Source organism: Ictidomys tridecemlineatus, chromosome 2, assembly GCF_052094955.1.
Source record: "Ictidomys tridecemlineatus isolate mIctTri1 chromosome 2, mIctTri1.hap1, whole genome shotgun sequence".
NCBI classification, from domain to species: domain Eukaryota; kingdom Metazoa; phylum Chordata; class Mammalia; order Rodentia; family Sciuridae; genus Ictidomys; species Ictidomys tridecemlineatus.
In genome coordinates this window covers 35,249,080-35,264,524 of record NC_135478.1, presented here as the reverse complement: position 1 = coordinate 35,264,524, position 15,445 = coordinate 35,249,080, and the positions used below count along the sequence as shown (strand labels likewise).

The 15,445-nt window shown below is 38.0% G+C and overlaps 1 protein-coding gene across 1 annotated transcript in view; it reads left to right on the top strand.

The window, feature by feature from the left end:
* Rarb (retinoic acid receptor beta) overlaps positions 1–15,445 on the top strand; it is a 707,451-nt gene that overhangs the window by 29,333 nt on the left and 662,673 nt on the right. The window contains 1 exon segment of the mRNA XM_078038286.1: positions 1,965–2,041. The gene's annotated coding sequence lies outside the window, so the exon portion shown is untranslated.

The following is a 15,445-nucleotide window of genomic DNA, read 5'->3' as shown; positions in this document are numbered from 1 at the left end:
GTCTAATTCAGTCTTCCAGATGGAGACTGGAAATTTTATTTGTAACACATTTCCCAAGGTGAGTCTTGAATTTGTACAAGAATTTGAGAATCTTCATTCTTTGCAAGTATTTATATCCCAGCCCCCCTAGTATTGGAATTTCTAAGTACCAAAATTAACACCTGAAATTCCAAGGGCTTCCCATGGATGGTTAAAGTTTTAGATCCATCAATGCACACTCAGCAAGTGATACTGAGGGACTTTGAATATTCTGGTGAGGCTTGCTGGACTAAATAATCAGGGGACTTCTCAGAAGGAAATAATTCATTTTGGGTTGCTTAAGCCAGTCAATAAAAAATTTAAGAAATAAAAATGTTAACTTCCATTGTGTAATAAAATGAACTCTGACATAGATGTGGTATTATGTCCACAATGATGGTTACATCTTCCAAAGCTCACCTCTCCCTGATTAGTTGACCTGTCCATGTCATTGTGTTTGGAAACTTAATATGATAACCTTGAACTTCTGTAACTTCTACCCATCCCCCCCCATGCTTGGTATTTGGAGTCAGTTTCCCTCTTTAAAAAATAAACCATTCTTCAACATATTATTACTCCCTGGTTATTTTGCTCAAACTTACTTACTTTAGGGAACTGCAAAGATGAATCCTTACCCTATCTTAAAGCTGAATGGTTTGAACTACTAGTTTTTTTTTTCCCGCCTTAAATTCCCCTCTCTGCATTCAAGAGGTCAGGCATAGTCTGAGGCAACACTGTAGGACCCTGTGTCTTCAGAAAACAACTGGATTAGTTGGTTTGAATCTCTTTTCTTTTTTTTTCACATTGAAATAATGTGGGGGAAGAAATGGAGTCGTGTCAAGATGAGTTTTTAAATTGATTTATTTGGTAGAGAGAATGCACCAAAGCTGAAGAGAAAATGCCTTCTCCGTGGCTAAGCTGTATCTGACAGTTCGTGACAGGGTGCCAGACTAGAATTGAAAGCACCCAGTTTTTGTTCATTTAATTCACTTCTATAAATATGATAAATTAATGGCAGTCATTGAGATTCATACACAAGCAACTTAAGGAAGTTTAAAAATATTTAGATCTTCATATTCCTATTTCTCAGATTGGACAACTGAGGCTTAAAGGTATCTGGGCCTCTATTAATGTTTTTAAGAAAGTTTGTCTTCCAAGATTAGGCACAGCAGGCTCAAGAAACTTTCTCCTCACTAGTTGTCCACCCCAAAGCATTTTGAATTAAAATTTCTTCTTGGGCTGCCAGATAAAATTCAGGATGCCTAATCAAACTCGAATTGCTAACAAATGATAAATACTTTTAGCATAATTAAGTCCCAAATACCACACAGAATATATACGTATACTAAAAATGTATTTGTTGCTCACCAGAAATTCGGATTTAACTTCGTATCACCTGTTAATTCGTGCAACTCCGATGCTTCTCTATGAATCAAGGCTATTTGGACTTTAGTCGTAGTTATGTGATCATGCCACCTCTATCTAAGAAAACTTTGCAAATTTTGATGTAGGTTATTTATTTTCCTTACCAGAAGCAAATTAAGAAAACTGAATCATGTTGTCTGAATTAAAGACTAGAGTCTAAGATTTGAGTATTTTGGGGGAAAAGCCAGGATTAGAAGCTGTTGACATATTTCCCTTAAAATGACTTTGTATATTTAAGTATCTTAGTTGGCGCTTGACCCTCGTTAATATAAAGCTCAGCACAAAGGTGGCCATGCCCATCACATGGCTTCCTCCCTGCCGATGGTGACATCTTCAGCGGAGATGCTCCAGCTTGGCTTAAGGCTTTGCTCAAGAGCTTGGTGGTCCCTCCTCATTTTGAGAGGGGAATGTATTGTGGAAATGGTATAGTGAAGATGCTGGGCAAAAGACTCTCATAAGCAAATCTCTTTGAATTTCTTTTTCTGTATGATGGTATTTAAGACTGTTAATTGCTCTTACAGGATCCTGAATATCACCAGAAAGAGAATCACCATTCCTGCTCTTCTAGAAACTCCTTCTCAGGATCTACAGACAGGAGGTATGTTCAGATTTTATTCTTTTAAAAGTCCTTCATATTTCTTCCTTGAAGCTAAGTTCAACAATTTCTTTGGTAGTCAAACCCTCTCTGGTTTGGAGGATTTTTTATCCCAGTTCATCAATTTGACCCATGGCAAGTTTCTTGCCAGAGGAGCTCAGAGACGAGAATTGAACTGACGTCCTGCCACTCTTCAAAGTGTCTCTTGAAACAAAGTGGTTCTGGGGGGCCTGAGAGTTTTTGCTTCTGTTTAAAATTGGGGAGAAAGTTGCAACTGAGAGGGTGCGAATGGTTTGGGGGCATGGACTTTTGTCTTAGAGCGAGGTGATGAAACGTGAACTGAGTTTTTATCAGGACGTGCATGCAGTTGTAATAAACAGTTAAACGGGATGACTTCAGGCATCATGTTATTGTGCTCACCTGGAAGTTAGGCAAAAATGTTCTAAAGCAATTCTCAGTTTAGAGGATTTGGGTCTCAAACCACTGAATACTGGCGCTTCCAAATGTGATAATTTTTACAGTGTAGCATGTTTTTAGAAATTCTAAAACTCAACCAATACAATCAGTCTGCTTTGCCTGGCTGTTAAAGTTTCCCAGGGAAAAATATACAAAGATTAAATTCTGAAGTATGGCTTTGTAGACTGTGTGTTGAAGTTAGGGACCTAAGTTGCAGAAGTTGGTCTGCAATTTTTTTTTTTTTTTTTTTTTTACTTTTCTTTTTTGTACCAGGGATTGAATCCAGGGGCACTTAACCACTGAGCCACATCCCCAGTCCTCTTATTTTGAGAAAGGGTCTCACTGAGTTGCTTAGGACCTCCCTAAGTTGCTGAGGCTGGCTTTGAACTGGAGATCCCCCTGCCTCAAACTCCCACACTGCTGGGATTATTATGCACCACCACACCTGGCTGCAAACTTATTCTGTGAAGGACCAGTTACAATTATTTCAGGCTGTCACAGTCACTCAATTCTGCCACTGTAGCAGTAAAGCAGCCTCCATAATACGTTAAGGAGTGTGGTCTCTTCAAAACTATGCATGGATGCTAAAATTTGAATTCTGCAATGTTCGTGTGTTGCTGAGATAGTCTCCTTCCTACCCAATGTTATTTCTACTAACAAGAAAGGTAATAGAAACTAATAAGCCCACCAATTCCCTCACTTTCACTCCCCATGCTGATTTTCTCTAGGCCTCAATTCCTGAAAAACCCTTGATTTTTAGAGAATTATAAAGTCTCAGTGACCAATGCCTACATATGTTGTAGCTTACACAACATATTTTATTTAGATTAAATAGAACAAAGGGAACATATTGTTAAAAACTTAAGATATGGGTATATACCATGTGTTATCTATTTTCTGCATGACACCAACTCGAGATCCTGAAAGAAGCAGACCACAGTGTTCCTCCCTGTGCTCCCCGATGAAGAGAATTGAGCTTACCAGGCTGACATGACCCCCGCCCACCACGTGCCTCCTGTAAATTGTTTACAAAGATTTCCTGAGAAGAAAACATGCTGGGTATGAGAGTGCATGCATGTAATCCCAGCTACTTGGGAGGCCAAAGCAGGAGGATATCAAGTTTGAGGTCAGCCTAAAGGTCAATTGGTGAGACCCTGTCTCAAAGAAAACAAAACAAAAATACACCTATTTGTGACATAATGAAGTTTTTTATCCCCAGCTCAAGGACTGGGAATAAAACGACTGGATGGCAGGCTGGACTGGGTTCCTAGGTTCTAGTATGCTGAAGCTTGCTTTAGATCAACCCGAGTCTGCCAATCTCCACTTAATTTGCATTGGTTGACACTGCAGAGATCCTTTACCATGCTCATGTTATACTAATGATCTGCTGCTGATAACTGGGCCCAAATCAGGGGAGTTAGTGCCTCCTGGATCAGACATCATCTCTTCAGCTGAACATTGTAGGAGAAGAAAGGAGTGTCAATATTGAAGGCACCTGGAGCACTTTGGGTGCGAATTCAACTTGGTCAGGGAATAGACATTTTGCAATTGAGCCATTCCACCTTCTCGCCCCTGGCCTCCAACCCCTCTGCTCTGAGCCTTCCTTTCAGTTCCTCAGTTAGCAGGACATGAAGGAATTATTGTCTGGACTGTTGCTTTTCTGTAGCTGATTTGGTGGAAGGTTTCTTTGCATGTTTTTTCCCCCCTTTTCTGTTATTAAATGGTTTCATTTCCAACACTTGACAAAGACTGTGATCACCGGGTCAATACAGGGGTCAAGTATGGGAGGCTAACAGTAAATAGACGTATAAGTCAGAACACAATAATTAAAGGTAAGAAAATTCCTTTACAAAAGGAATCATTACAATCACCAATTTTACTTTAAAATTAAGAAGCTTCAGTTGCAAGCTTTCTCTAGTTACTCCCTAAATAGGTTGAAATTAAAACTATTTTTAAAAACTGAAGGCTTAGCTTACTCTTGTAATAAGGTACTGTGTGACCTGAGATAAGGTAATACACTTCCCTGTTTGAGTTACTGTAGTGAAATGAGGAATTTAGGCTATGTGAACTCAAGAGTTCTTGTGTCCTTGTGACATAGAAAGGTACAATAGCACAGTGTGTGAAGTAAAGACAAGCTTTTTGAAGTAGCTAAATGGAAGAGCATGAATTTCTAAACACCATGTTAGGGACCAGATTGTCTTCCCCCAAATTCTTAAGTTGATGTTCCAACTCCCAGTACCTGAGAATGTAAGCACATTTGGAAGTGGGACTTTTAAAGAGATAATTAAGGTTAAATAAGGTGATGTGGGTGGACATTGATCCATTTGATGGTATTTGGAAATAAGCATTTTGAAGAGGCAGTTGAGTTGAACCCAGTAAGCAAGAAAGTTGCCAAGATATGCGTGCTCACTGAAGGCCCCACAAGAGGTGTCTGCGTGTCTAGGTTAGAGGTCTTGTGGATTATTAATCTACAGACACTTCGATCTCCAACTGGTATACAGAACTGTTAGAAATTTGTGTCAGCCACCCAGTCTGGTATTGTGACAGCAGTCCTAACAACTAATATATACCCCTAAATATAAGGGGGATATGCATAGGAGGCACTATCCCTGTCTTGAGCTCACAGAGCAGAGGGAACAGTGGTAGCATTGCTTTATTTCTAACCCACCCCTCCAAGCTCTGTGGTCTGGAGGGTTGTGTTTGAAAGCAGAGTGATTAGATCGGGTGGACCTGCCTGCCATTGTGGGAAGAAATGCCGAGTGCTCATCAATAAAAAATCAAAGTCATATCTTGGTGTGGTGATACATGCCGGTAATTCCAACGACTCAGAAGGCTGAGGCAGGAGGATTGCAAGTTTGAAGCCAGCCTTAGCAGCTTAGGAGGCCCTAAGCAACTTGATGAGACCCTGTCTCAAAATAAAAACTAAAAAGGGCTGAGAATGTGTCTCAGTGGTTAAGTGCCCTGGGTTCCATCCCCAGTACAAAAAAAAAAAAAGGAAAAAATTCAGTTATAATCTGTTGTAAATGTATTTTTCAGTATTTTTCATATGCATCTTAGCAAGTAGTTAAACTTGTCCTTCTGTTTGGTAAATATTATCTCAAACTTTTGTTGCTAAGGAAAAGGAGCTCCAAAAGGTTCAATAAAAGGACTTACACTCTTAAATCATTGGAAACCTCAGCTTCTTTTTTAATGTGAGTTTTATCTATTGATAGTAACCATATAGGAAGTCAAAACAATTAAATCTATATCATGATGAATAGTTTTTTATGAAAAATATTTTTCTCAAAGCAAAAAAGGTTAATGAGACGCATAGTGGTCCTCCCACCCACCCACATCCTCATAAGTCAATTTAGTGTTTGGCTTCACAGGAGATAATAAAAGCAGATACAAGATCTCACTTTTTTTAAAAATTATTTTTAGTACTGGGGTTTGAACCCAGGGGCACTTTACCACTGAGCTACATCCCCCACCCTTTTTATTCTTTGAGTCAGGGTCTCATTAAGTTGCTTAGGGCCTCGCCAAGTTGCTGAGGCTGGCCTCAATCTTGTGGCCTCAATCTTGGCCTCAATCTTCCTCATGACCCATACCAAAATGAGGACTCTGGAAGATTGTGTTGGACACATTAGAGGGTGAATATGGCAATTGACATCATTCTCCAAGTAGCTTTGACTTCCTGGGTGCCCTGAAGGAGCCTGTCAGAACATGCTGGACTAGTTTGAGGTCCTCTAATACAGATGTAAAACATGAACAAGGTTCTATTTGTGGTGCCTTTGGTGTAGCTTTATCACCACCCTGTTGACCAGACACAAACGTGCACTTTGATTGCACTTTTGGAGTTGTGGCCTAAAGATGGGTTTCAAATGATCACCTTTAAGAGATGTCCACAGAACGTGTACTCCACAGGTCTCTCCTACCTATATATGAAGTGTCACATTGTTCACAATCTCAGAAGGTATGAATGAAAAGAAGAAAACTAAAGGGAAAAAAAAAACTTGCTCTGACGCTGACCCATGTTTCCTATAAGGCTTGGCTTTTGTTTTTCACTGGTTATAGATTTGTATTAAACAACATTATTTGACTTATCAGTGAAGTGTTTATTGAGTGCTACTGAATGTTGCAGTGATTGAATGGTAAAGACAGGGCTGGGGTGGTGGCTCAGAGGTAGAGCACTTGCTTGGTATGTGTGAGGCATTGGGTTTAATTCTCAGTACCACATATAAATAAATGAATAAAATAAAAGTGTATCAACAACTTAAAAATAAGGAACTGCTTTCAGAACCATTTTAAAGAGAGAGGGGGGAGGGAGGGAGGGAGGGAGAGAAAGAGAGTGAGAGAGAGAGAGAGAAAGAAATACAGTTGTATGGCTTCTTAACCTTTCCAACAAGAAAATGCATGTTCAATGAGGTTAGGTGAAAAGCCTAAGATTACTCAGTTAGGAAGTAGTGAATCTGAAGTAGAAATAAGATCTCTTTTTCATGTTAGGCTGTGCTATACCTGTGGCGCTAGGTAGCTTAGACTCTGAAGCTGGATGTAATTGTGAAATGTTAGAGTGTATTTCCTAAGGGTGGCTGTTCAGTTGTACAGAGGCTCAGGGAGGCTGGAATCAGCAGAGGAAAAACATAGGACTTTAAGAAGAAATTGAGACACACACTTCAAAGTTCAGGGAAGGAGCAAGAATAATCAAAGTGGGAGGAACAAATTGGGGAAGGCAGGGAAGGCCAGAAGTGCAGCCTCATTAACATATGGCACAGATGATGGAGGCTGATTGATGGGGCAGTGGCAGCCAGACCCTCTCCCATCAGAAGCGTCCATTTGTGAGCTGCCTCCTCTAACTGGGGCTGCAGATAAATGGCTTCTGAACATGGCTCTACAAGGATTCCACCCAAGATTTTGGCCATTTAGCTTCATGGATGAACCAACAGAGCTAACCAGCCACAGATGTTTTGTTTATAACTGGAGGAATTCATAGGGGGCTTTGCGATGACATTTCCCTGTCTATAAAATGCTGGTGTTCAAACAGCGATACTGTGTGGAGCACTTGGAGTCTCTGTCTTGAGAGGCAGTTGTGGAGTGTAATGGTTTAATGGTCATTTAGCATGATGGGCCTTCAGAGGGTAATATAATTTGCCTGCCAGTTAAAATGAGCACTTCTCCGTGGGAAATCAAAGATCATGTCCGCATAACCTGGGCGAGGTGAATGAGAACATCACAAAGTGAGCGCCAAGAATAGAGAACGGGCAATATAATCTGTCATACTGGTCTCTTCATTAGTCCAGAGTAATTAGAAAGACCAATTTTCACTGAGTTAATGACTAGTCTCGCTTTAAAAAAAAAAAAAAAAAAAAAGAGCTTTATTTTCACTTGACTCCTGACTTACCACCTAATAGTTTTCTCATTTTTATTTGATAACTTTTTCTCCAAGTTTGTTGATAAAATTGAAGTTATGGAAAATGCAGAAGCTGAACTTGGCCCACCCTGAGACTTCTCTGACTCCATTCCTATGTGTGGGGCAGTGGATGTGCTTTTTCCTAAGGTTTGTCCCTTCCCCAGACGCTTGGTATCATCCTTATCCAGATAACTCAGTGACCTCCATCCCTCAAACTCTCCTCTGTCTTCTGTTACCTTCAGTCTGTCTCTGCCTGTGGGTTTCTTTTTGGCTCAAATCTAGGCATACAGACATGTCCCTCTGATGTGTCTCCTCCTTTTACGCCCTTATTTGGAACTTAATCTCACTTGTGCACTTAGCTGTGAGTGTGCTCACAGCCATTGGTGATATGCTGCTGGCCTGCATATTGGCCACAATTAAATCCTTATAATACTGCAAGGGCTGGGACTGATGGGAGAGATACCCTCCATCCTTCATCATGTTTGACATCTTCTCTTCCTTTGCTGTTCAGTATTGGTGGTCCTCTGGTTTCCCTCCCTGGCTTCTTGCAAAAAATTTGGAGGTGACATGATTGGGTTAAGAGAGCCTTAACGGAATCCTGCATTAATCCAGTTGAGTAGATTAACTGGGTGATGACCCTAGTCCGGCAGGGTATGGCTGAGTGAGGTCCATCATTGGGGGAGCGTGACTATGGGGTATGTATTTCGTACCTGGTGAGGAGTCTCTCTGCTTCCTGATTGCCAAGTACTGAGCTGTTTTCTTTTGCCACATCCTTCTACCATGATGTTCTGCCCCACCTGGGACACATAGTGGTAGATTTGACCATGTATAGATGGAGACCTCTAAAACTGTGAGCCCCAGATAAACTCTTGTGCTGTTCTTGTTGGGTCTTTTGGTCACAGTGATGAAAAAGTTGACAGTGATGAAAAAGTTGACTAAAACAACGTGGGCAATGTTGTTTGCATGCACTTTTAAAATAAGCATCTCACCCTGTCTACACTTTCATCCTTTGCCATTTACTTCAATCTCCTGCATGTTCTTTTGTAAATGAAGATTTGCTGGAAAAACAGGCATGGCTGTATTCCTTCCCTAAAGACACCAGTGGGCTTGTGAAGCCTAAGATATGAACTCTCACCCTTTACAAAAAAGTTTTGCCATTGCTTCTTCAAGAGCATCAAAATAATTTGGAAGTCTTTGTGAAAACCTGATTTCTGGATATGACTCTGGGTTTTTGATTCAGGGACCTGAGAATGTGCCTTTCTAGCCTGTTTCAAGGTAATTCATCTACACTTCGAAAACACTCACAGTGGTGCTCACCATCATGTTGTCATTCACTTGTACCTGCTAAATAGGTGCTTAATCTCCTCTCTGCATCACATCTATCCTCTCCAGTGCTGCCATTCAGATAAACACATCTGAATGCAATATGAAAGTTCTCAAGGTCTCCCAATTACCTACAAAAGTTTTTTTTATCAAGTTAAATAAGTTATGGATCTTAATAAAATGAGAAGGACGGGAACCATATTAACAAAAGCATTAGCTATTTTACTTTGTATCCAGCAACCTACAGCATTCACTCTTGGAACTCTGTTGACTGGGCATGGTAGGAAATTTTATGTCCCCATTTTCCAGATGAGCCAAGTGAGTTTCAATAAGGTTGCATAGCAGGAAGGCAGTTGAATCAGGCTTTGAATAAAGCAGTCTGACTCCAGAGACCATGATACAGGGAGTGTCTCAGAACCTTTTCTTAATCCTCAGCTACATGGAAATTTTGTTATAATATTCTTACATGTACAAATGTAAACCTAGATACAGTCTACGCTACTAATTCCTGTACAACTATAAAACCAAACCAAAGTGAATATACAAACAAAATCACAATAAAATCTAAGTTTAACATTGAATTAATGTGATGCATTACTGCTGCTTTGCTGAATATTAAATTGTTTTGCAGCATGAATTGGTGCTGGTTTGCTACAGTGAGAATCTGGTGAGTTCGATCTCACTGTGCTGCCTGAGGCATGTCACATCCGTTATCACATTTCTCTTTCAAGCTCTTGTGGAAGTTTTATTTTATGCCATAATAGGATGACATTTGGCCTGAATATGCCATATAAATATTAAGTTGACCTCTTTCCCCCTCGTTAAAGTATTTCTAGAGAGTACAGCTTATCACCTACACAGTTAAAAAAATATTGGTCTTGAATTCCACAGGAAAGCTGGATTTTAAAGTGATTAGCTACAGACCCCAATCTGAGAATGACAGACATTGGAGCCCCTTCACACCCTACCCTGCCACCACCTCCATCTCCTAGCCCTTCTTCCTTACCTGACCCCTCTCCAGGGCTAGACTGCTGGTAAGTCCAGCTACTCACGGAATTCTCATTTCTCTAGGCTTTGGCATGTGCTTTTCCTCTGATGACTAGTTTTTCAATCCTCAAACCCACCCCTTCAGGTCCACGCTAATCTCAACTTCTGTTCACACTTTAAAATCCTACTTTTGCATAGACACCTCATAAACTCTTAAACTTACAGGGAAGCCAGGCAATGGCTAACACAAGACGAGGTCCTCTGGGCTGCCTCTCCTGCACCAGGGCCCAAGATGGCTTTCAGATAGGAGGCTTTGAGGAGAAAAAGAAAAGTGATGAATCCAGGATCTGCAAATGAAAGGGAAATGGTTCTCTCAACATCCCCTCACCTTGCCAAGATGCTCTGGGTCATGGTTATCCACGGACCCCACAGTGTGTGGGTTAGTCTTTTTCTAGGCAAAACTTAAGGAAGCAACATTGTCCAAGGAGGAGTACTCAGGTACCAGGCAGTCTGGATTTCAGAGCAATAGCAACTCAGAGCTGTCCTGGAAATCCAGCTTCCTAGCACCTGAGCACCTCAAAGTCCAGGAGAGGCTATGTTTCCCCTTCTGTGTCAAGGGGTCATGGCTGTCATGGGAAGTGGACTGTAGATACAGGCCCCTTACCAGTTGGAGAGAGGAGCTGGTTCAATGACCAGGGAACTTGGAATGAAATCTCAGGCTCATTTTCATACGTATGTGCTCCTACCTCTATCTTTTCCTTTTTCAGATCCTTCCAGATTTTTAGTAGTCTATTAAGTTAAGACAATTTCCTAAATTGTTTTTTTTTTCTTTTTAAGAAAAAGCCTACAGCAAAAGGGAGTAGGTAGAGACTTCAGAAATTTCTGCCATTGAGATCAAGTCAACCACTGGGCAGACCTCCAAAATGAGTGTCCAATGGCTCCCCATTGAGATAAAGTACTTGCCATGAGAAAACAGATCTCTGTGGAAGTGATCAGAGTTGGAGATAATACACCCCTCCTGAGGAGATGCAATTTCCCATCTTTGGATGGGCTGCAGAGAAAAATGGGATTTGATATCTGAGTTGTAAGAACGATGTATGAAATTACAATAATTTTGCTGGGGACATGTTGGCACTCACAATTCAATCTTTTCAATGGTGGTTCAGTACAACATTGTAAAATGCACGTGTTCCTTGTGAGTGTTAGTGTCTTAAAATACATCCAGATGGTATTGTCTGTATATAGAAAATCTAGGTTTTTGAGATGATAAATCTAGTTAATACATAACAAGAACAGAAGATGTTTCAGAAACCTGTGATGCCAAACTTAGTGTTTAATCCATTTATAAGACTTATAAAAATCTTTTAAAAATATGAATCATTGTCAAAATACTTCATAATTAACTCCATTTGTGGCTACTTTCCATTTCTATTTCCATGAAGCAAAAAAATTGACACTCCTCATGTTATGTCTCTCTTTTGTCCAAGAAATGGAATGCGTTTTAATGAAGTATACTCATTTATTCAGATCTCTAGAGTGCTTTAAATGTCTTAAACTGAATGGACAACTTAAATCACAAATGACAGTTTGCATCTAAGCTTTTTCACAATATGGTGTCTAAAGGTATTGGTTTATAAATCTGGTTCAACTTTGGCATAGAAGATTTTGATATATTGAGGAAAAGATCTTAAAGGCAATGCAGTGAACATCCTTTTAGATTTCAGAATTTAGTTCTCACAAAAATATAAAATTTACCTGAACTAAATTAAATCATGGTTTATAATCCTTAGAAAATTGAGTGTAACACTTATTTTCTTTTAATTAAAGAATTCTAAGAAGCTTGAAGTTGAAAATGTGGAAAATTGAAGAAAGTTTAAAAGAGAAAATGAATCCTTGATAAACCTTCTAAGCTTTTTAAAATGTACATGCATATTAACATATTTCTTCTCCCAAATTTGGATCACATTGCAAACTGACAGTTCTATAAACATAGTCCTTATAATTGTTATTTTAAACTTCTGGATAATATCCCATCATATAGAACCATTGCTAGACATTACAACATTTCTAATTTTTGCCTTTCATAAGTAAGAGGTAACTATAATTGTATTTTTTCCCTCCTAACAGAGCTTAGCCCTCTCCTGAATTTTGTTACTTATTCCCTTCTTGTGAGCAAGCTGGAACAATATACTGTACATATGAATATTGTGGTTATGTTTTTATTAGCACATTTTATTCTTTCTATTTTTGTAGTGTCTTTTGATAAACACAGCTTATTAATTTGAATTTTTGACATTTCTTACGTTTTTAGTTTCTTATAAACATCTTCCAGTCTTGCTTTTTATGACATTCATTTGTGATTGATTTCTATAACTGATATGAAGCAAGTATTTTTTTTTCCTCTAATATGGAAGCCAGTTGTTGCAACACTGTAGTCCATCCTGTCTTGGGGACATTGTTTGTCGCAAGTGAAAATTTCCATATATTGTGATTTTGGGGGCTCTTGGTTTGTTCTCATTGTTTATAAGATTACTGTTTCAATACTGCTTTAATTACTGGTCCTTTACACAAAATCCTGATTTCTAACAGGTTAAAACTCCTACCCTGTGCTTCTTCAGGAATATTTTGGACTTTAATTTTTTTTTCTAATTTTCAGAATCAACATGTAGAGTTGCCTGAAAAATTCTGTAGGAATTTTGACTGGATTAATTTTGCCTCTATAGATCAATCTAGGTAAACATAACACATGACCTACTCCTGAATATGATATTACTCTCATTTGACTTCTGAATGTGTTTGAAAAACTTATATATTCTTGTATGTGGAAGTTATACAACTGCTTGGCTTAGGTCAGATCTACAATTTTTTTTATTGCTATTAAAGGTGACCACTTTTAAAAATGTGTTCTGCTTGGCTATAGCATATAAATAGAATTGATCTTTAGAAAGAATTGTTAATAATAGGCATTTTTAAAGTTTTCACTATCTTTTGGGGATCATAGTATCTGTGGTTCTGGTTCTTTCCTGCTCGGATGTTCAGGGGACAGGGGTGGATGAATGCATCTTACTGCACTGTTTGTCATTTTCCTACTCTACTTCTTTCCACAACAGTTTTCTAAATATCTGTATCATAGGTCAGCAAATACTAAGGGCTAGATAGAACTTTCGCCTTCATGAACCATATAGTGTCACAGCTACTCGATTCTGCAATTTTAGCATGAAAGCAGTATTATAGACACATGTTTTTTTTTTTTTAAAGAGTATGTTGGCTTTGTTTCAGTTAAACTTTATTTACAAAAATGCATAAACAGCCCAGTTTAGCCCATAAGTTGTCATTTATTGAACCATATTTTATTATGCTATCTTTTTGTAAGATTACTATTGCTTTATAATTTCTAGTAATTTTTGCATTTCATGTTTTCTTTTTGTCTTCCATTTAAATTTTTTCTTTTTTGTTTACTACTCTTGCATGAGTGGATTAGCTTACTATTCCTGGTGTATTCTTAGTGAAAATACTTCTTTATTCCGTTTCATTCATGGTTTCAGGACCAGGCAAGTATTTCTGTTCTTGTGTCAGTTTTATTAATTTATATTTAAATTGTTCACAATTATTGCCTTTTAATTTTATAAATCTGATCATGTCTTCTTTTATTCTGAATATATTGTATATTTCTTTTCTAAGTTATTCTTTGCAGAGATTTTGCTGTCTTTTTGGTCTTTTCAGAGAAATGGATTTTATTGGTGCTCCCTACAGGCCATTTTTCTAATTTGTCAATTTCTGTTCTCATTTTTGTGTGTTCTTTGGGCTTATCCTTTTTCCCTGGATAATTAGCTCATTATTTATCAGTCTTTTTTTCTCCCTAGCATGTACAGCTATAAATTTTCTTCAAACAAGTAATTTTATTTCACCCCATGTGTTTCCATATATGACATTTTTGTTTAGGCTTCAACATTAATCTGTTATGATGTCTTCTTGGACAATTGGGTAGGGTGTGTTTTAAATTTTCTGGACATAGTTTAAATTTTATTTAAATTATATTTTCATCAGGGAATAGTGAAATGCTACTATGTTTTGTTCTGTTTCTTTAAAGTGGTTGAGACTTGTCTTTATGGTCCAGCACACAGTTCAATTTTACAATTTTCTGATTGTATGAAATGTGTGATGTGTTTTGTTCTAAGACTATTCATTAAATCAAGCCAACCAGTTGTGTTCCTCATTACTGATTCTTTCTACGACTAAGATTTGTTAGAACTTTCCAGAAGGATGGAAATTTTTCTCATGGAGTTGTATTATAATGCCTTTTAAATATTTCAAAGTCATGTGAATAGGTATAGGCAAGTTTACAACTCATATTATCTTCTTGGTGGATTAACTCTTAACATTTTAGTGTGTGTGTGTGAGAGTGTTTTGTTAGCAGTACTTATTGTGAAATCTATTAATTCAGCCTTATAAATCATTTTGATTAGACTTGTGCTCATATTCCCTACATTTATGCTTTCAATCTTACTTTGCCCTTTTATATTAGGTGTTTTCTTTTGGGGAGGATAAATACCATAAAATTATTTTTTTAAAGTTAGCCCTTGTCTTATAATTAATTTATATATTGATGGCAATTACTATTGCTTTATAATTTCTAGTAATTTTTGTATTTCATATTTTCTTTTTGTCTTCCATTTAAATTTTTTCTTTTTTGTTTACTACTCTAGAAACTACACAACCATTTTTTTTCTATTTAGCAGTTACCTTAGAAATGAATAATTATGCTTACCAAATCAAAATCTGCTATTAAAATTTCTATTTCCTTCCAAATACTATATAAACCTTACAATGCAGTAGCACTAACAGGAATAAATAGCTTCCCAATTTAGGTTTTATTTTAATGCTATTGTTTTCTAATTCTATACATTTAACATTATCAGTCTATGATTTATTAATCTTTCCATACCAGGGATTGAACCCAGAGATGGTCTACCCCTGATCTATGTTCCTATCCCTTTTAATTTTTTTTTTTTTTTGAGAGACTCTTGCTAAACTGCCCCCAGTTTGCCTTCCAACATGGCCTTCTGAGTAGCTGGGGATGAAAGTCATGCACTACTGTGCCTGCCTGGCTTATGATTTTTTTTTTTTAAGATTTGCATACATACAAGCTCTTTCTTGTTTCATTTTACACTTCTTTTTGGAATCATTTTCCTCCTCTTCGAAGCACTTTTTTTTTTTTTTTTTTTTTTTGTAGATTTTTAGTGAAGTCTCTGTTG